Source organism: Lissotriton helveticus, chromosome 7, assembly GCF_964261635.1.
Source record: "Lissotriton helveticus chromosome 7, aLisHel1.1, whole genome shotgun sequence".
In the NCBI taxonomy this organism is placed as follows: domain Eukaryota; kingdom Metazoa; phylum Chordata; class Amphibia; order Caudata; family Salamandridae; genus Lissotriton; species Lissotriton helveticus.
Genome location: NC_136068.1, coordinates 431517650 through 431538925, shown reverse-complemented (window position 1 = coordinate 431538925; position 21276 = coordinate 431517650). Strand labels below are relative to the sequence as shown.

General features: G+C 45.9%; 1 protein-coding gene and 1 long non-coding RNA gene across 3 annotated transcripts in view; one reads left to right on the top strand and one right to left on the bottom strand.

Moving 5' to 3' along the window:
- LOC144768555 (uncharacterized) overlaps window positions 1–17127 on the bottom strand; it is a 33624-nt gene extending 16497 nt beyond the window's left edge. The window contains exons 1-2 of the long non-coding RNA XR_013598571.1: window positions 17049–17127; window positions 16633–16807 (exon numbers count right to left, since the gene is read on the bottom strand). This is a non-coding gene — a long non-coding RNA (uncharacterized LOC144768555). The remainder of the gene's footprint in view (window positions 1–16632; window positions 16808–17048) is intronic.
- The window catches only part of CLN3 (CLN3 lysosomal/endosomal transmembrane protein, battenin), a 1158832-nt gene that overhangs the window by 1074629 nt on the left and 62927 nt on the right, over window positions 1–21276 (top strand). The gene's annotated exons all lie outside the window — the stretch shown is intronic.

Below are 21276 nucleotides of genomic sequence, written 5' to 3'. Positions count from 1 at the left end.
CGCCTCGAGGGACCAGGTTTCTTGCATCAAGCAAATGTCATGAGTGGTCATAAAGGAGGACCAGTCTGGTACGAGTAGCTTGCTCTTTAGGCCTGCGACATTCCACGAGAGTATTTTTATGCTACCTTCCATAGCCTTAACTTGATCCTTCTCCCCCCATATTCTCTTAGTAATACCTGATCCAGGTTCTGTTCAACCCTTGTCTCCTCCCTCTTTGAGGCATGAGGCCAGAGGATCTCATAACTATCAGAGGATAGTGACTTTTCCTGTGTTATAACACCTTCCTCTGGGTTACCCTCATTATGTTCTCGTGGGGGCGTACATGGCTGAGTGAGTCAGTCCACCTCCTCGAGGACGCTAAACCTATTCCAATGGGGTTGTATCGGGTAGAATGGGGTGTGTGGAAGAAAACCCTCCCCAAATGGTTGCCAGTGGTGAATCCCGTTCGGGTGGGAGAGGGGATTTCTGATATACTGTGGACTCCTATTGTGAGACGATTTGTGGATTGGGGTAGGGTAGAAATAGGACAAGTGCAAAGGGAATATTTGGGACTCTCTGTGGAAAGGAATTCTACAGATGTGATCAACAGCAGGGGAGTCCCTAAAATTAATTGTTACAACATCCCCTGCCACTGTTTTAGGGCCCGTTCCTATCCAGTCTACTCTTCTCACTGCCAATATGTGGCCTGAAATGTTAGGAGGTAAGGGTCTATTTAGATTCAGCCACTGTATGCACTTATTATGTAGGTCTACCTCCTGTTCTCTCTTCCCCTCACTAAGGGGTGGGACACCCACTAGGGCCACTACATATGGTTGTGCTTCTGGAGGCAGATTTATTGTCGGTAATCGTTTAAAGGTTGCCTTTAGTGGTGGAGGTCATGGTGAAGGTACTACTTTTTTTGGTACCGTATTTTTACCCTCCTTGGGATGTTGACTAGATTTAACAGTTTGGCCCACAGCTGGAGATCTGGAAAGACCTGGTGGTTTGGCTACAGGTGTGGGAGGGGGTACGAGGTTTAAGGATTTAGCTGCAGTACTTGCCGGTCCTGGTTTTCTATTTGGTTCTACTGGAACAGTTGATTTAGCTAACTCAAGACAGGGTACCTTTGTAGAGTCACCGACTGGAACAGGGGGTAACGAGTTACCTTGGGAGTTATGTGGCTTAGTTGTCCCCAAAGTCTTATTGTTTACCATAGAAGATAATCTATCAAGTTTTGAAACCAGAGGTTTAATGTGGGAAGCGATTATTTGCTCTAAACTGTTCTGGAGATCCGTCACCATATTGGTGACCCAGCAGGGTATCCCTGTAGTTGGGTGCCGGGGATGGTCTAATGGGGTTACCAAGTTATGATTGGGCTGTTTTTTTGTACCTAGATTTTTAGGAAGACTATCCTTTTTTGTCTTAGAGCCCACCCTACCAGGTTTTGATTTTGCCACAGGGGAAGGGGAAGTCAAAATACAGGGTTGATCGTCATTGTTAATAGAGGTCTCAACTAAAGCTAATGATAAATCATCAGCTACTGAAGTCTCAGCCGGGATCCGTGCACAGGGCAGGATCGTAGGATCAATGGCAATCGCCGAGCAATCTTCGCCATGGTCTTTAGAGCTTATTGCGGGTGGGAAGGATAATCTTCTTTCAGTATTTTCAATTGCATTGGCAACCACCCCTATGGTCTGTTGTAGCATTTTATCAATTGCCGTCAGTGTTGGGAGGGACTGCGGCATTGTGGCCTGAAGTCTAGTATTTGGACGTGAAGCAGATGGTTTAGTTTTCTTGCCCTGGATACTCATATTTGCTGTGGGTTGCCACGTTAGTTAACAGCAAAGTATGGTAAAAGGTATTCCAGCACAGGAATAGATTATCGCTCGCACTCTTAAGGGGGACAGCTAGCACAGTGGCCCGCAAACGAAAGGGAAAAGCGGATAACAGTACCTTGTGGAAGAGTGACGGATACTTTCAGGATTAAGTGCCACTGAAAAGGGGGGTGGCCCGTCCCGTCCTCAATCGTCCACGGACAGCCACAGACGGCCCGCCCTTGTCCCGGGCTGCTCCCGGCGCGACCCGCGCGAGGCGAGGGACCAGGCGTGGTTAAATGCGCCTCCTGGCGCGCGATGGTTGTCTTCCTGGCGCAAAGGATCCTGGGTGATGGAGTCCCCAGCGGTGCCGGCGGAGCCAAGCCCGGCCGGACACCAGCAGCAATTCTCAGGTAGGACTCGGGGGGGGGGTGTAGTAGCGGAGCAAAGCCCGGCCGCGACGGCAGCTGCTGCGGGAGAGTCACCAGCTCGCCTCAACCCCCAGCTCGCCTCGAGCCCCAGCCACAATCCACATAGCACCCAACAACGTCAGCGTCTCCCTCAGGGCTCAACACCAGGCGTGGTTAAATGCGCCTCCTGGCGCGCGATGGTTGTCTTCCTGGCGCAAAGGATAAGGGGTGATGGAGTCCCCAGCGGTGCCGGCGGAGCCAAACCCGGCCGGACACCAGCAGCAATTCTCAGGTAGGACTCGGGGGGGGGGGGGGGGAGCAAAGCCCGGCCGCGACGGCAGCTGCTGCGGGAGAGTCACCAGCACGCCTCAACCCCCAGCTCGCCTCGAGCCTCGAGCCCCAGCCACAATCCACGTAGCACCCAACAACGTCAGCGTCTCCCTCCCATTTCACTTTTTGAATAAAGTTCAGGGGGTTCGAACAGTTGGTCATCAGGAATGTCCCTTACTAACCCTCCAGGTTGAAGGAAAATGACGCACCCAGGTGTGGGCGTTGTCGTCAATTGCTTGGAATGACCATAGGTGGGTGTTATTTCAAGATAGTGTTTGTCTAAGATCATGTGCTTGTCGGGCATTTGGGAGTGTTGGGAGTGTGGACGAAAGAGAAACTCTTTTGGAAGTTGGACAGTGCGGCCGTTCAGTTCTAGTGTGGTGGCAACAATGATGTGCACTACAGTGGAGAATGTGTGTTCATCCACTGGGCGGGCTCTTATTTGATCTTTTAAGGAGGAGTCCACAATGACTGCCATCATCCTGGCCATAGGTGTACCTGGAATGGAGCAAATCATTGTTCCATTTTCATCAAAGTGGATGGACATATTTAGTTTTGCCATGAGGTCACGGCCCAGGAGATTCACTGGGGACTGTGGTGAATAGAGCAGACGTTGTTCCACGTATTTGCCTCCTATTTCTATTGGTACTGACTTGGTGAAAGGAACCCTAGCTATTTCTCCAGAAAAACCCTCTGTGACCGCTATATGATTTGAAATAGGCAGTGCTCCTCCTGTAATACAGGAATAAGTAGCACCTGTGTCAATGAGAAAGCTGTAAGTTGTATTGTTTATCGTGACAAAAGCAATGGGGTCCTCCTTAACATCTGTTGTACATGACAAAACTGGGCACATAAGAGTTGTCTGTGGGCTGTCCTAACTGTGATACCCTGCAGCCTGGTACTGCTGGTTGAAGCCCTGTGCAAATGAGTTGGTGGAAGAAATCACTGTGCCTCCCTGAGGTACACAGGCTTGTGCTTGGGGCATCATTTGATTACAGGTGTAGGTGGTTGTTCTATTTGTGGCTGTGTTTGTGGAGATGGTGCCGGTAATTGCAGGTGCTTGTAATTGTAATTGTTGTTGCATGGGCTGCTGTTGTGCTGGTCGGAGATAGGAATATATTATTTGGGGCTGAACTGACGGTGGCTGCGTTTGCTGCTGTTGTTGGTATTGCGTGGGGGCCCGTTGTTGGCTTCCCTTAAAAACCTTCCTTCCTTCATCCTTCATTTTGGTGTGACAATCTCTTTTGAAGTGTCCTCGTCTATGACAGTAAAAGCATACCGGGGGTCCTGGCTGTTCTGTGGCCCTTTGTTGACCCAGTCCTCAACCACTGACCTTCATCCCTGTGTTCCTAGGCCTGTTCTGCTGGTTACCATATTATGACTGTTGCTGTTCATTATTATAGGTAGGTTGTGCTTGCATGTATGGTGCACCTCCCTGGGTGTTACCTTCTAACACATTCAGGGCGTTCTGTGGGAATCCTGTAACAGCAGTCAGCTGGTTTACTGGTGTTGCATGCATGACTGTATCTGGAGCATCTTTTTTCTTATTAAATTTCTGCTGTACTAGCTTGGCTGCTGCATTTTCAATTGCTAATTGCCTGTTCCTGATTCTTTTCACAGATGTGAATAATGTGATCTTGTATTTCAGGCCATGGTTTGTATTCCATTGCTACTATCCCATCTAACTTGTCCTGCACATCAGTTGGCAGTCCCTTTTTTACTGTGTGGTAGAAAAACCTTTTGTTGCCTCCTGTTGCGTTTCATTATTGTCCTAATTCCTGATGCCATTTTTCTTTCACGCTAGAAATCTATTGTGCTGGGTCTTTATTTGGTTGCGTTGTTTGTGACATTAGGAACTCTATGTCTGGGATATCTTGGAATTTGCGGCACAATTTGGACAATAACGCATGCACTTATTTTGTTAAATGCTTCACCATCATATTCTGTGCCCGTGATTGTAATTTTGTTATTAACATGTGTGAATATATCTTCGCGTCCTCTTCAATGAGGGAGATAAGCAGACTTTTAACATCCCCCATCCCTAGGTTGACAACTGCAGTGTGTTTCTCCAAGGAGGCTATCCATTTTCCAGCGTCCTCTGTGAGTGGTGGGAGTTGTTTTTTCAAACGGTCTTTGTCCATTTATGACTATGGGACATAGATGGGGGGGTTATTGGCATTTTTGAACAGCAGTGGCATCTGGTGTGTTATCATTGTGCCTGCTTCTCTGGGCCTGTTGTACAGGGCGGGGTCATATTCACATGCATATTTCTGCCATATTCTGAAGCTTGCCTTCATGTAACCGTAGTCCCAGTCCTTATCTCCCTCCCCATGTAGGATGCAGTTTTCCGCTGTTGCCATATCTTGTGGATCAAAGGACCCAGTTTGTGGCCATGGAATAATTTCTGGTGCAAGACTCTGTCCATTCAGCCAAATTATCAGAGAAGGGATTGACATAAAAGTCAGAATCTTCTCTATGTCACTATCTCATTGGGCTTTAATTCGGTGTAATGTGAGGGTGTGTTTTTGCTGAACATCTTCTTGTTATAGTTGTTTCTCTGTCTAATAGAGCACATTGATGCTGTACCCGAGACATCATAGGACATGTCCGGTCTGCCATGTGTCCCTAGCACTTCTAATCGTTCTATCTCGGTTTTCCTCCTTTTTTCCTCTTTTTGTTCCTCTGTGTTGTGGGCCTACAGAGAGCTGAAAATATGTTTTTGAAACGAGTGCTGACAGTCCCCAAAAGCACCCCTGCTACTATTTGTCATAATGAATTGGGTGTAACTCCACTGTCTCTTCGAATACAATTAGCACCACTGATGCTTTGGCATAGCATCTGGGTAAAAGAGGAAACAATTCTGAACCATGCTATTATTTCGGACTGCTTGGAGTTGGACCATACCAGGAAAATTCCCTGGATTTCCTGTATACGAGAACAATTTGGGAAATTGGGAATGCCGGATTGTCGTGGTACCCCCGGAAATATAGCTATAATCCCAAGAGCTACGTTGAAAAGACATTTTCTTTCTTATATGAAGCATGCCAGAGACCGCCAAGAAATGGCGAAAAAAAGGATTGTTGAGCACTCATTGTTAGTCAGCTCACCAGGAACCGAGCCCTACCTTTCTTTTTATTTTAATCATGCTAAAACATTTTAGCACCATTATTTCTGAAACCATTATTGAGAGTTTTAAACATAAGAAAGTGTCGGCCAGCATTATCTCATTTACTTCTTTTAGAATCATTTTTATTGTGTGGTAGCATGGTAGTAAGTACACAGCTTATCTGCCTACATCGGGGCGCCGACAGAGCGAAAACTGGGTAGGACTACACAGCGGTCAGGCCTACATCCCGGGGGTCGACCTTTCGATTAAATCAAGTCTTAGTTAAACATTAATTCACCCAGCGAAGATACCACTTTTATAAAAGAGCAATAAAACAAAGAAACAACGCTTCCTCCCCCAACCCACCCTTCCTCCGCATCAGTTCGAGCCCACCTAATCTGCCGCACCACAGCCACTAAAACAATGGTCAATCATCTAGCAATTCAACCAGTGGATGCACCAGGTGACTCTAATGGTATGAGCTGTAGGAGTTTCAGTTATTTCGGGCATGTTACTTCTCTCATGTCTTTGGCAAGAATCTGCAAAAAAGGGGCCCACAGTTTCGCAAATTCCTTGCCTTTCCCATCTACACTAAGCGATAGTCGCTCCATTGCTAAAAGTTGCCATAGTCGATGGATCCAATCTCAAGGGTCGGGAACTATCAAGGACCCCCAGTGCACTAAGAGCACCTGTCGCGCTGCAAGTAATGCCATGGTGATTTGCTTGCCCCTCAATGATTTCAGCGGATAGAACCTAGGATGGGGAAGGCCTAGCAGTGTATGTTCAGGAACACGTGGCAATGTAATCTGAAATGCTGCATCCACATCATCAATGATTGCTGTCCAATAGCGCTCCAGTTTTGGACAATGCCATAGCAAATGCACCAGAGTACCAGTAAGACCACACCCCCACCAGCAGAGGTCTGACTTGGACCTGTCCCAACACTTAATACGCGCTGGAGTATAATACCAGTAAGTAACCACTTTATATGCAGATTCTGCTCCTGCCATATTGGAAGCGGTGTGATGCGCTCAGTAAAAAATGTGTTCCCACTCTTTGTGTGACAAGGGCCTCCCCAGTTCAGTCTCCCATCTGACTTGCGCTTTTGTGCAGTGTCTCTTCAGATGTGTAGTGATCATGGTATAAAGTTCAGAAATGAATTTACAATCATCTTTTTTACACACCAGCCATTTTTCGAAGGGTGTCAGGGGGCGAGACATTAGGGCGAAGTTCTCGGACGTGTAACCCAATGAGCGACTTGTGAGTAGAGGAAGGCATCTGAAGGTGGTAGATCAAAGTATTTACGCAACTGGGGAAAAGGAACCAATCCCTCAACATCAAAAAGGGAACCCACTCTCTTGCAACCCTCCTCCCTCCATCGATGGAAGATCGCACAGCCTGGCTGAAAGTCAGGATTATCAACGATGGGGGACATAGGAGAAAGAAATGTGGTCCAACCTTTCGGGCCAGCTAGACGGCCCCACACCCTGAGCGTAGGGGAAATAACCAGTGAGGAATACAGTCCCCGCGCTCTATGCTTGTGCAGGAGCACAGTTCTCACCATATGTTCCGTCTGGCCACTGATAGGTCAATAAAGTTCCAGTGTTTGCTGGATAGGGGCCTGTTCCATTCCGTGATATAGCGGTGGCATGACGCCTGGTAGTAAGCACCCACCAGCAGAAAGCCTAGCCCTCCCTGTGCCTTCGAGGAGGTTACGTGCCCAAACGCGAGATGGAGCTTCTTGTTGTCCCATGAGAACCTATTAATAAGTCCTTGCAATTTCCGAAGTGTGCCCGCGGTGGGCTCAAAGAGAGCATTTGGAAGATGTACAGGATGTGCAAAAGCACCGTAATATTCACTGCCGTTATCATGCCGTACCACGCCAACTTGAGACTTGACCAGGCAGCCAACGCCTTGGTCTTTTGCTCCATCAATAAGGCATAGTTGAGTGCGACCGTTCTAGCGATGCCCAGGTATGTGATGTCTGTGGGCGCCCAGTGAAACGCAAAGTCTTGTTGTAAATCCTGTACCTCAGCCTCCGGGACAGAGATGTTAAGAATTTGCGACTTTGTAAAGTTGACCTTGAACCCTGCAACGTTCCCAAAAGCAGTAAGCTCCCTAGTCAGATACCGCAGAGTCTCCTGAGGCTGAGTAAGTGAGAGGATGACATCGTCAGCATACAAGCTAATTTTATGTGTGTCAGGGTTTGACCAAATGCATAGGGCGAAAGGCTCCATATAGAGTGCAAATAAAAGTGGGGATAGGGGACAGCCGTGACGTGTGCCCCGAGCAATGGGAAAAGGGGTCGATTTACAACCATTAGCCCTCACCGCTCCTGTGGGGGAGGCACATAAGCAATTAACCCATAGGATAACGTTATCCTTGAACCCAAATGCGCACAGTACTGTGAATAAGTACTCCCAATCAACGCGGTCAAAGGCCTTCACCGCATCAATCGAGAGTAAGAAGGCCTGAGTACGCGATCAGTGTATAAGATCAAAAAGGTGCAGTAGTCGTTTGGTGTTATCCCCTCCTTGCCGCGTCTGTATAAAACCTGACTGGTCCGGATCTACAATATCGTCCATAAGGGGGCTAAGGCGTGCGGCTAAGATACCCGCAAACAACTTTGCGTCAATATTAAGGAGCGAGATCAGTCAGTATGACCCGCAGTCTTTGGGTTCTTTCCTAGGTTTAAGGATCACAGAAATTGCCGCCTCAGACATTGTAGGCGTCTCTTCCACGGTGTCAAGGAAGGAGTTAAAAAGCCACGTTAAAAGGGGAGCCAGCTCCACCCAAAATGTTTTCTAGAACACAGCCGGGAAGCCATCCGAACCCGGTGACTTAGCTACTTTCAGCCGCGCTATCGCCTATATAACCTCTTCTATGCGAATAGCTGAGTCCAAATTATCAGCCAAAGATTTAAATAAGGGAGCAATGTCGCAGGAGCTCAAGTATTCCCCTGGATCATGCAAGTGGGTGTCGCCCTTCGCATAAAGGTGTTGATAAAACTGATGAAAGGCATCAACAATAAGGGCATCTGTGGTATGTTTCACCCCTCTCTGGTCCCGTATGCTATGGATTGCAGACATCTGCGCTTGCGCTCATAGTCTATGCGCTAGCATCCTCCCACACTTATCCCCACTGAGATAGAATTTGTGCCGCAGTCTCAGGAGAGCATACTCAGCCCTATCTAGATCCAGGTGCTTTAGCATGCGTCGCCGCATTTCCAGCTCCATCCAAACTCTCGGCGCCCTTGTCCGCTTGTGAACCGCCTCCAACTCTCCCACCTCCTTTTTTAGTTATGTGCACTTCTTTTTCCGTAGTTGCGCAAAGGACTCTGCAACCGCGATAAATTCACCCCGCACCACCAGCTTCAATGCCTCCCACACCGCCGCGAGGGGCGTGCCCTCCTGGTCATTCTCAGAGAGGTAATGTACTATGGTATCACGGGTCCGATTAGTGACTTCCTCAGAGTGAAGAAGGGATTCGCGGAGTCGCCAGCCCGGTGGAGTGGAGGGCGAGCATCGTGCTGGGAACAGGACTGAAATGAGGGCATGATCTGAGAGGGAACCGGGGGGGGGGCGATATCCACAGCGTGCTAATTAGGGAGAAGAGATGAGGAGGCCAAAAAGTGATCTAGACGTGCATATGTTGTGTGTGCCGCTGAAAAGTAGGTATAATTGCGCACCGTAGGGTGTTGTATACACCACACATCCCAGTCAGACAACTATTGTTTCCCACCCTGCGACAGCGCCCCTGTCTGATTAGACCCATTTACTTGATGAATTTACCTGCTTGATGATTTATAAGTACATCTCCCTTGCAGTCCGGCTTCGGAATATTTTTGGGAAATGACTTGTAGTGCATCGATTATGCTGGCTAGATTTTATTGTGTTAACTATTGTGAAATGTCGATTTATTATGTGTTCTTTTACGGCTGTAACTCAGCCGAATAAATATTTTTTGTCTGTCTGTCTTGTCTGTTCCTCTGTGTCTGGATGCTCTCTTTGTGGTGTGTTGTTAATGAAGGTAAGTGTGGACAGAGGTGGTGGGCCAAAGGTGTATGTTATGACTGGCTGTAGTGTCTGTGGGGGTGCTTGCATGTTTTGAACAACGGAGTTGGTATCACCAGTTGATGTTCTTGTGTGGGGTATACCCGAGGCAGCTGCTTCATTGGCTTGTGGCATTGCTGCACCCTGTGTTTCCCCAGAAATGTGTACCTGCGGAACCCACTGTTGCGGTGTGTCCGGTCTTTCATTATTTAGATGAGCTGTGAGGTCTATATCACCCAGTAGGTCAGTGAGTTGGTCATGCATTTGTTCTACTTTCATTGACAGGCAGCGGACAGCTACAGCGTCACGCTGATGCTGGCTGAGTGCCTTTCGTGTAGCAAATCTGTGTGCTGTTCGCCTACTGCAATTCTATCCGTACGTTTTCTAAATCCTGCCTGTTTCTCCATTTGGTGAAGTGGAATCGGCAAATGTCTCAGGGTATTCTTGCTCGCTATCCTTGGCCTCCCTATTGGTAATTTGAAGGCCCGTGATGGAAGCCCTATCCTCACGCTTGGAGAGTGTACTCATGGGGAATTGTGCATTGCATTGGTAGTGCACTTGGAAGTGGTTGGTGTTCATCAGTGAGTAATGGGTTGGAACCAGTGCTTGAGCTGTGAGAAGTTTGATGCGATATGTGGGAAGCACTATCGCACCCTTCATCCTCATATTGCTGTTGTGCTTCATTATTTTGCGCTGGTGTGAGCTTCAGGTTGAATTGTGCATCAATTTGACCTGCTATACCTGGTATCACGGCTTCTATAGTTGAGCATTGGGCAGTAAGAGATGGCAGTGTTTGGACGTGGTCCAGCAAACTGGTATGTTGTGGATGAAAGGGGTCTTCTGAAAAGAGGCCAGAGTGACCCACATCTGCTTTGTCATTTGACGTTGGCTCTAAGTCTGAATTCATAATATGTTCGGGTTACATGCCACTCATGTGGTATGCAGATGGAGGGGCTTTAGGCATTAATGTTGGCTCAGCATTTTCTTTAAAAATGCGCCACAATGCTAAGGTATCTTTTCATTTTTGAACCTTGCAGCTGGATTATTTCGCTTCTAAGAATGTTGTGGCATGATCTAGTGTGGCACGATCAAACGTTCCTTCAGGAGGCCAGGGGTGTATCAAGTTCTTTGTGTGTTTGTGCAGCTTCCTACAGTGTTTAATGATGCTCTGTTCTTTGCCTGTGAATTTTTTTTGTACCTGCTGCAATCGGGTAGACATACTTATTTTCAGTTATAGAGGTGTCCTGGTACTAAGCTGGGAAACGTAATTGGGTACTATTGTCAGTCTCACCTGTGTTTGATGTGTTATGGACCTCAAACACGATCAGTAGGACAGCGCTAGTTAAGGGTGTGACCGGAGTGAAGGAGGAAGGGGGACCCTCAGAAATACCAATAATGTGTCTGTTAATGATGTATACAGCAATCTGTGGTGTGGCAGGGCCTACTGGTGCTGCCATCCTTCCTTAGTATTGAACTGGAAAATCTGCCTCTGGAGCAGGCAGGCGCCCCCACCTCTGGAGGCGGACCTCTTAAGAGTGCTCACAGCAGTGGTGAATGGGTGCCTTGCTAGTCTTCTTGCTCTATTGTACTGTTGGAGTTAGATGTGGATGAGGTTGGCATGTCTGGGAGGGTGAGGTCAGGACAGTTGGTCTCCTCTGTCAGTTCCACTGAATAAGTTGATCCTGAGGAGGTGTCCCCACAATTGCCATTTATCACTGGAGAGTCTGGGGAGTATAACAAGAAGCAAGGCTGGCAGTAACTGTGTCTCTTTTACTGCCAGCCTTGCTTCTCAAAATGGGAACAATCCAACATGAACTGCCAGGCCAGATCCTCCGTTCTAAACCTGTGTGAACTATTTTTGTGGTGTTTTTATTGTGTTACTGTGTGTGTGTTGCACAGAGTTTACACATTGCCTCTTTAGATATGCCTGACTGCTCTGTGCCAAGCTACCAGCAGGTGAGCGCTGGTAATCTTTTAGTGTGTATCTAGCGTACCCTGACTAAGATTGTGGTCCCTACTTGGACAGGGTACATACCTCTGCCAACTAGCTACCCAATTTCTAACAGCAAGCAGCAGCTCTCTTTCTCCTAGTGGGTGGAGTGTGTTCATTTGAAATTTACTCATAATCTCCTTTCTCTTTGGACCACTTTCTGACTACCGGTTATATATAGTGCAGAAAGAAGTGGCAAACAATTACCAAGTTGTTGATCTCTGGATTAAGGAATCATTCATAAAAATAGTTCACAAACTTCTTCCCCGGAGTAATTGTGGAACATTGAGGAGGTATAAAACACGATTCATCTTTTTAACATGTAAGCAAGATTGTAGACTGGAAGAGTAAAGCTGCCTGTATTAGGCATGTTCCAAGTGGTTATTCGCAATTATATCACAAAATACAATTTGTAATAAAATTCATGTCCTCCTCCTCCACCATTATTATAATACATTGACTGACATTCTTTTGCTGAGGAAGAACGGTTCAGTGTCCTAGTCACTGTTGCTATTTACATTTTCTGAGGTCATGTGGGGATGTGTGTCTGGGGCCCTGCTTCTGCTGTGGGGATGTCCTGGTTGAGGGTAAAGTTGATCAGCTCTACAGCTTATGAGGCAAAAGCAGGCTTTCCACATCTGTTTTCTCTCCAAGGTACAGAAGGGAATCAACTGACATCTGATCAATGTTTGCCCGAGATAGGTGTCTACGTTGCCTGTCATGGATTGCAAAAGTGTGTCTGCGGAACACGAATCCTCCTCTGTACTGTCATCATTTCCAGGATGCTTGGCCCAATTAATTTGATTTGCTTGAAGTTTCCTGAGGTGTCAAGAGTTGCTATACATTTGTGAGTATTCATGCTGGTTATAGCAAATAGGAATGGATAACAATGAGGACGGTACAGCGATATAAAATTACAGAGATGGGGCCAGGAAAGCGTGTTACTGGAATACTGTAAGGGATTTACATTAGGAAAGCATCGCACAGGACTACTATGAGAACACAAGGAGTAAAAGTGTATATCAAATGAGCACCACATGCCTTGGGCCAAAGGGTAGGAGGATGGTCAAATTGGGGGATTTTGAAATTCTACCTAAGAGGTTTTCTCCCAGAACTGTGAGCATTATTAATTGGTCAAATACCACACTTTTCCCCACATATGTAAAACACGTATGTAAAACCTGGCAGAAATGTGTTGAGAGAAAACCCCACACACACTCAGTTCCAATTCTACAGCTTGGTGTAGGGAAAACTAGGCTTTGTTACTGAGTTATTCCACAAACCGAGGTGTGAAACTCGAATTATGCAGAAATACCACACCAGGTAAATACCACATCCATCAGTTTCATTATTTATCTGGTGTAGTATTGCTGGGGTCCATAGACTATTGGAGCAGTGCTGAGTGAGCACAGCATTTTGTGAATGTGCCTATAGCACTTAGGTAGATGAGGTTGCCCATAACTCCTTTTGACTCACAAGCTAGGCAACCACCATTTTGTTCGTCCGTCTGCACACTTACCACACAGAGTAAGGCCTAAATCACTGCAACAGAAAGCACATTCTGAAATATTTGAATACAATTTGGAAAAGCCATGCTCGCCATGCTCGCCCTCCACTCACTAGCTCTGCACGGAACCTCTGATCCACTGATAAAAAATGCTGGAAATAAACACGGTGCCCAAGCAACCTTTTCTTTCAGGAAAGGATGCAAAAATACCGCTTTTGCTTCGCCAATTCTTCGGTTGTTTTCTGCTGTGTCAATGCAGCTTGTTGTGCTACCCTCGGGTGTTTGCACTCCGCTTTCTATTTACATGCTTCATCTTGCTTCCCTGCTGTTTTCCCTGTTTTTTACCACCTTTGTGATATAAATTGCCATGCTTCGCCTTTGGGGACATGGCATTCTTTAGAAAACTTTTTATCAAGGAACTGAAAAGCAGGTTTGAGCAAGACGATAGGGCTAATACTTACAAGAAAACAAGAGAAAGGTAGGCACCTGGATGAATAAAAAACGAGAATGAAGTGAGTGAAGTGCTGGCTGCTTTCTGAATATAATTCTAAGCCCACCAGAGACCTGATTAGAACAAGGTGGGCTGATTTTAGTTTCATGATTGCACTACGGTATTAAATGGCATGGCCTTCGTTCATAAACCCAATACACTGTAAATGTTACTAGTAATTCACCAGCCTCCTAACCACAGTGTAGGTGGATGTGCACTAGTGCACATTGGTATGCCCACTGAGATTGTTTATGTGCTCAATATAAGTGTGCACAAATTTATTTCTTCCTAACTTCAAATATTTTTCCCAAAAATACATGACGGTGGAGAAGTCGGGTTTTCGCGTGAAAATTCTAACTTTTGCAAACATTTTTATGGGAGTGTATTTTAAGTCACAAGTGAGGAAAAGTTAAGCAAGGTATGTCCTTATGCAGAAAATGCTCCCAGGTTATAGATGCTACCCGGTTTCAGAGTACTCATGAGAAAACCCTAAGAAATGTATGCACTTTCGAGTTACAAGCGCAACTTGTATGCCGAGTACGTGCAAGAAAAAAAGCTAGCCAAGATCTATACTTGTGTACAAAATGCACACAAGTTACTGGTGCCAATTTATACTCCTAAAAAAAACTTATCGAGTGTGTAGGAAAAGCAGGAAATGGCAAACTATGGGTAGGACAATAATTGAGAAATTCAAGAGACGATGCTTTCATAGTAAACCAGCAGTGCCACCCTTGGCCCTGACTCCTGCCCCCTTGCCCAGCCCGGAGCGGCCCAACTGCATGAATAAAGAGGTCCCAGCGCGCAGACAAGGCCTGTCGGCGATTTATATGGCATTTTATTAAGACATAAATACATTGCAATGAGTCCTAAGCCCTATAGATGGTATCTGCCCTGACAGCTCCGTCTCTGGCACAAGCCACCGGAGCCCCTATGCGAAGGCGCTCCTGCCTGCATCCCCGAACCATTGCTCCCCCCTCGTCGCCGATGGCTCGTAAAGGATAAACAGCTGAGGATCCGGGATCTTATCTTCTGTCTTCTTTATTATAAATACATAAAAACAGTCCTAACGCTTAAACCCTGCGCCAGGCATGACTTTCAAGACTCACCTCTGCGTGGAGACAAAGAGAAACGTTGGGAGCGTGTGAGGAAACGACATGCGCGCGCACATCGCCTGTCCGGGCGCGTACATGGTTTGTCTCCCTTCGCTACCAAAGCGACGACAGTGGAGTCTCGCCAAGCGAAGCAGCCCATGCGTAAGCGTTCGCTAGGCGAGGCCTAAAAATGGCAGGTTGCGTGTGTCATCTACAGTGGAAGAACTGTGAGCAGTTTGGCCAGACAAGTTCTGGACGTGTAGTATCTGCAAGCGGTGTGTTACACCTGAAACTGTAAGAGCTGGACCTGGTAATTCTACCAGGGTCAGCGCAGATATCCTTCCCTCTGATGTTGGTGTAAGCTGAACTCCCAATATGTCCCACGCTTTGATATGCGGTTTGTGGACGGATAGTGTCAGTTAGTATTGTATACTGCAACTGATCTATTGTGAAATATGTGTAAAAGTAGTTCAGTTATTTGCGGTTGGTTATTATTAATTTCGTGCACAAATCCTGTTGTACGCTTAAGGCACTAGACATGTATTTTAAAGAAGCTGACAATGCGCTATTACATAATGGCCTTAACAAGACATGGGCGGCAGGGGGGGTGGGACGGGGAATGGCAGGGTGTGCTTTTGTGACAATAATATTCACGGGGGACTCAAAGACTAACAATATGCATATAACAAATACCTTTACACAGCTAGGTATTTATCTCTCTAACAATTGAGCAATCGTTCCGACTCGATGCACCAGGCATGGGTGAAGACACAACAGAATTATTATGAGGTAAGACAATACTAATAGGAAATATAAACACCAAAAAAGAACCATTCATTTATGAAACTCAGAAACAATTTATACATAAGATGAGTATTCTTTTTACACTGAATTAAGAGGCAAAATTCCACTCTTTTGTCCTAAAGGAAGACCGAAAGAACGTATTTGTTTAATGTTAAACATTTTTTGCGATAAGTGAGAGTCTTTGTGTTTCTGTTCGCCCGGGAAGAACAGGAAACCACTTATAGGAAGATTGCTATGAGAGAGACTTCCCTTTTTCTGTAACTATGCAGATAAAAAAAAACCTTGTTCGAACGCTCTATTTTCACAAAATCAGTCATAAAATATCTGTACAGACGGTCACTTGTAAATGCTGGAGATGTCTAACATGTGCTACCGCTAACATGTGCTATCACTAAGAATCACCAGCAAAAAGCTGGAGATGTCTAACATGTGCTACCGCTAACATGTGCTACCACTAAGAATCACCAGCAAAAAGCTGGAGATGTCTAACATGTGCTACCGCTAACATGGGCTATCACTAGAATCACCAGCAAAAAGCTGGAGAAGTCTAACATGTGCTACCGCTAATATGGGCTATCACTAGAATCACCAGCAAAAAGCTGGAGATGTCTAACATGTGCTACCGCTAACATGGGCTACCACTAAGAATCACCAGCAAAAAGCTGGAGATGTCTAACATGTGCTACCGCTAACATGGGCTACCACTAAGAATCACCAGCAAAAAGCTGGAGATGTCTAACATGTGCTACCGCTAACATGGGCTACCACTAAGAATCACCAGCAAAAAGCTGGAGATGTCTAACATGTGCTACCGCTAACATGGGCTACCACTAAGGATGATCCACAATTTAACTGTTAAAAAATTCTTAACACTAACGTTGCTCAGTGTCCGCTCACACATGGTTAAAGAAAGGGTTGTTTTACGTGGCAAGACACCACTTTTAATGCAAGGAACTGCTGCTCTTTTTTGGATGAAGGTTCACCCACAGATGCTCATCCGAAAATACAGGGAACCAGCGCAGCGGGAGAACACAAAGACAATCTATTTCTTTGACTTACCTATGCGCGGTGTGTCTGCTCAGTCAGGAAGAGGCACTGGAGGGCAATCTCCGTCCGTGCTCACAGACAGCAGGTTACGTTTCCTTGCCGGGGGTCTATGCACGTCCGATTCTACGGTTGCCAGAGGTTAAAGGGTGCTTTTTACACCAGCTTAATTTGTGCCAGGGTGCTTTATCTAAAATAAGGAAATACACATGTGAGAGAGGAACTGAATCAAGATCGTTTACAATTTATTGGGAGACACAATTCCAAACAATAATGTTACTTAATTATAAAGCTACTTGGTTTTAGTTAAGACCAAGTGTTAAAGACATATTTTAAAATGTTGAGCAACACCATGCAATTTCAATGAGGCTTAAAATCATACTAATGCAATGATAGAAATACGTTTCAAAGTACAATGAATAATGCACAACCTTAACTCGAATTCTAAAAATGAGAACGGTTAACCGGGGATCACGGAGCCCGTGGCAAGTAGTTTCACGGTGCAAGGTGGTCCGTCGAGTGGACTGTGGGCAGCTCTTTTATACTGATTTAATGAGGAAGAGTTTGACCTCAAGTCCGTCACATGACAGGTGTTAGCTGTCAATCATACCATAATGTGTGCATGTATCAGAAATGATGTGCGTCACTTCACAGAATTTTTTCATAAGAAAGCGGAAGTTTACAAAAGGTTATAGGTCATATACTCCCACCACTTTGCACTCCGTGTGTTCCTCTTAGCTCGAGATGTTCCCTGTTTCTGTGGTCAGTGTTTGTGAGAAGAGAATCGCACTCCGGGTACAACAAAGGAGTGGGGGCTCGGTGAGAGTTTGTTTACCAAGAAGACGGAGCTGGGGCTTGTGTCCTTTGCAGAGGAGATGTGTTGTGATTATATCAGAGAGGCATAGGGCCTACTTAGTTAACATATTCCTATATGCTGGCTGGTGGGGCCATATGAGGGTCTCATGTTTCAGGTGTGGGGCAGAATTGGCCTAAGGCATTTATATGGTAAAACGGGACCCTGCTTCACTTTCACCCTTATCTTGAGTGTTCACAATAGTGATGATGGTAGTCGCAGCTCAACTTTAAAGTCCAGGGATACTTGTATTCCTGTACCTCTACGCTGCCTTCTCAAGGCAGGCTTAACACAGTGAGTCGTAGACTACCTTAGGACCATGGCCACCATCCTAACTTACCTTGTGTTTTCCATCAGCTAGCCCTCCGAAGATATGCCCAGAGGATTCCTTTCATAAGGGCCATCATAGGCATAGAGTTGTTCAAGGACTTTCCACCACTGCAGTACATCAGTGAAATTCAAGATATGATCCCAATGTTATGGCTCAATCCAGAGTCTCGGTGATGATGGTTCTGAGGCTTCTTGGACTCCTACCCTTATGCACATTCCTTGTCTCATGCACCAGATTGCAAATACAGGCCCTGCAGTTGAAGCTCGGGTTTCAGTATAACCTGGCTGAATCTGTCCTGATCTCATGGTTGATAGCTGGGATCAGCAGTGGTGGCAAACGGATGCCAAACCGATGTGTGTCAGGAAACTCTTTCTTCACCACCCAGACTTCACGGTTGTGACATACATGTCGCCGTTGGGTTGAGAAGGCGAACTGGGAGTGGTGGAGATGTAGGCTTCTGGTATGCGATAGAGCACTAGCTCCGTATCAGTCGGTTGGAACTTTGGGCAATCCAGTTGGCCCTAGAGCCATTCTTGCTGACCATCAGGGTGAGGCCGGTGCATCTCTTCATGGACAGCACAACTGCTACAAACAGAGAGAGGCGGTGTCCTGTTCCCTGTGCCAGGAGGCCTTGTGCCTTAGAGATGGCTCGATCTTTCTGGTGACCAACCACCTGGTGGGGTACCTGAATGCCTTGGAAGATGAGCTAAGCAGGCTTTGACTGGCAGATCACAAGTGTCATCTCCATTTGGACGTGGTACAATGGGGAATTCCCTGTCAAAACTAGTGCACATCACAGTTTCCTTCAGGAAAGTGACTGGAAGATGCCTTCCGACTGCGATGGAACTTAAACTAAACAGACTGCATTCAAAAAAAGCTTTTTAAAAATGTTTTTTTACTGAGAGTTGGCAGTGGTCCCTTGTATTACTGACATCTCTTCCCGAAATCTTTTTCAAATTCACAAAGGAGAGTGGTTTCAAAGAGGACCCCTTCTCCTTTACGAATCAGATACCAGCCCAACTGTGTAGTCAGTAACAGAAGAATGGTTTCCAACTGGAATTATGATCACAAACCATTTATACATTGTCCTATGAATGCAATTTGCAAGGGATGACCACAAATGGCATTCCAAATAGAGGTTTGTAAACTATATCTAAACACATTTATCAATTCAAAACACTTTTCCGCATTGGTAAATGTTTAGTAAATGCAAAGTACCTTTTAACGGTCACAAACCCTCTGACTGAAAATGAAGATGTTTGAGACCATTACAAAATGTGCACAGCTGGCCACTAGGTGCCTATGTCTGACACAAAACCTATCTGTGGCAGTTAAATTAAAGTTTCCAATTCAAATGTTGATGTACCACCTCCATTTTTGGTTCAAATAAAAACGAAAAGTGGCTTGTCCTGGTTTCTCTTGAAAACATCAAGGCTAGTGTATTCCTTAAATGCAATTTTAAGGGAATCGACTGGGGAATATTGCTTTTGTTTACTCCTAGGGCGCTGAAGGCATGTAGTATGTAATATTATAGTATCATCAGCAAAGCGCAAAGGCTGAAAATTGCAGGGCAAATAGTGGCAACATTTATATAATGTAAAAAATAAGCGTCAAAATACACCCTTGCTATACTTTGTTCAAAGTTTTAATCTGTTCATTAAAGCACAATTTCTAACGGGAGTTTCTAACTCATCTCCTTCGATTGCTTATATGGAACTTTTTCGATGCACCAGATTGGATGCAGAAAATGTGTCTAGCCATGTTTATTCCCCTTCAACTGGTGATTCTGTGTAACACCAGTAATGGATCTGAGCTGCGTAGTTGTGAATATTGTACCAAGTCCATGCAAGGCATCACCTGCATCAGGAATATCAATTCCTGTGTTTTTTGCACACCTTGTATGTCTCAGGATCGAACGCCAGATGTTTTTTGATGAAAAGTTAATGTTAATGGGACTTCTAAAGCACTCTGTTACCCTGAGGTGTCCTGGCGCTGTGCACTACCTACCTGAAAGAAATTGTAGCCATTGGCTGAGATAAGTATTTATGTAAATAGCCATGTTTTTAGTTCTTTCCTGAAAGAGAGGAGCTCAGTTGAGTTTCTAAGATGGAAAGGCAGGTTATTCCATGCCTGGCACAGTGATGAAACCTCCTACCACTCCAACTGGCCTTATTATAACGGGGATAGATCATTTGTTTGGCTTCCGAAGAGCGCAAGACTCTTCCAGGAACATACCACTGAATCACGTTTTTCAGAAAGTCAGGGCCAACGCCATTAAGGGCCTTAAAAACTATGCACAAGGCCTTAAACTGTACCTGTTGCTTGACGGAGAGCCAATGAAGAGTTCTGAGTCCCAGCCTCACCGAGACAAACCTAGGTGTCCCTGTTAGCAGCCTGGCTGCCGCATTCTGCATGATCTGGAGTCTGGCAAAATGTCCCTTCTGGATGTTTATATAGAGACTATTGCAGTAATCCAGTCGTGACAGAATGAGTGCTGTGACTACTGTCTTCAGTCTGTCTTCCGGAAGTAGGAATTTAATTTTCCTCAGGATTCTGAGAATTAAAAAACAAGATGAGACATCCCTACTGATTTGATCACGAAAGGAGAGTTTCGAATCAAGAATCACTCCCAGATTCTTCGCCCGAGCCACAGGGACTGGAGGTGTGCCTATTGCAGTTGGCCCAAATCAAGTGTCCAGAGGTTAGCGATGTTCCCAAATGCAATCACCTAAGTTTTGCCTGCATTAAGTTTAAGGCAGTTGGATACCATCCAGGCTGCAATCACCCGCATACAGTCGTGGCATCTAGAACCGGTCTCAGCCTCTGACCCTTTCTGAATGGACAACACAATTTGCGTATCGCCTGCATAGGAAGTTAACTGAAACCTGATCGATCTAATCAAAACTGCCAGTGGTGCCAGATACACATTAAACAATGTGGGACTTAGCGAGGACCCTTGCAGCACACACAAGGGAGGGAGAAGGGCCTAGATCTATCTCTGCTAAGGTCCACAGTTTGTATCCCACTGGTCAGAAAGGATCTCAAAAGGTCCCAGGCCTTGCCTTGGACCCCGACCGCAGATAAACGGTCCATCAAAACTTTGTGATGGGCCGTATCAAATGCGGCCGAAAGGTCCAGCATAATGAGTAAGGCGGCACCACCCTGGTCCAAGGCCTCTCTGATCTCTCTGTAGATTTGATCAGTGCAAACTCGGTGCTGTGTTCTGCACGGAAACCAAACTGTGTGGTGTCGAGCAGAGAGTTGGTCAGGAGGAACAAGTTGAGTTAGCCATTCATAGCCTTCTCCATCATCTTTCCTGGAAAGGGGAGACGTGAGATTGGTCTATAATTGCTCGCGTCCTTTGGATCCAGATTGGGTTTCTTTAGAAGGGGAAGAATGGATGCTATTTTCCACGGTCCCGGAAAGTGACCAGTTTTAAAAATAGAACAAAACAGTTGGGTGAGAGCTTCCCAAA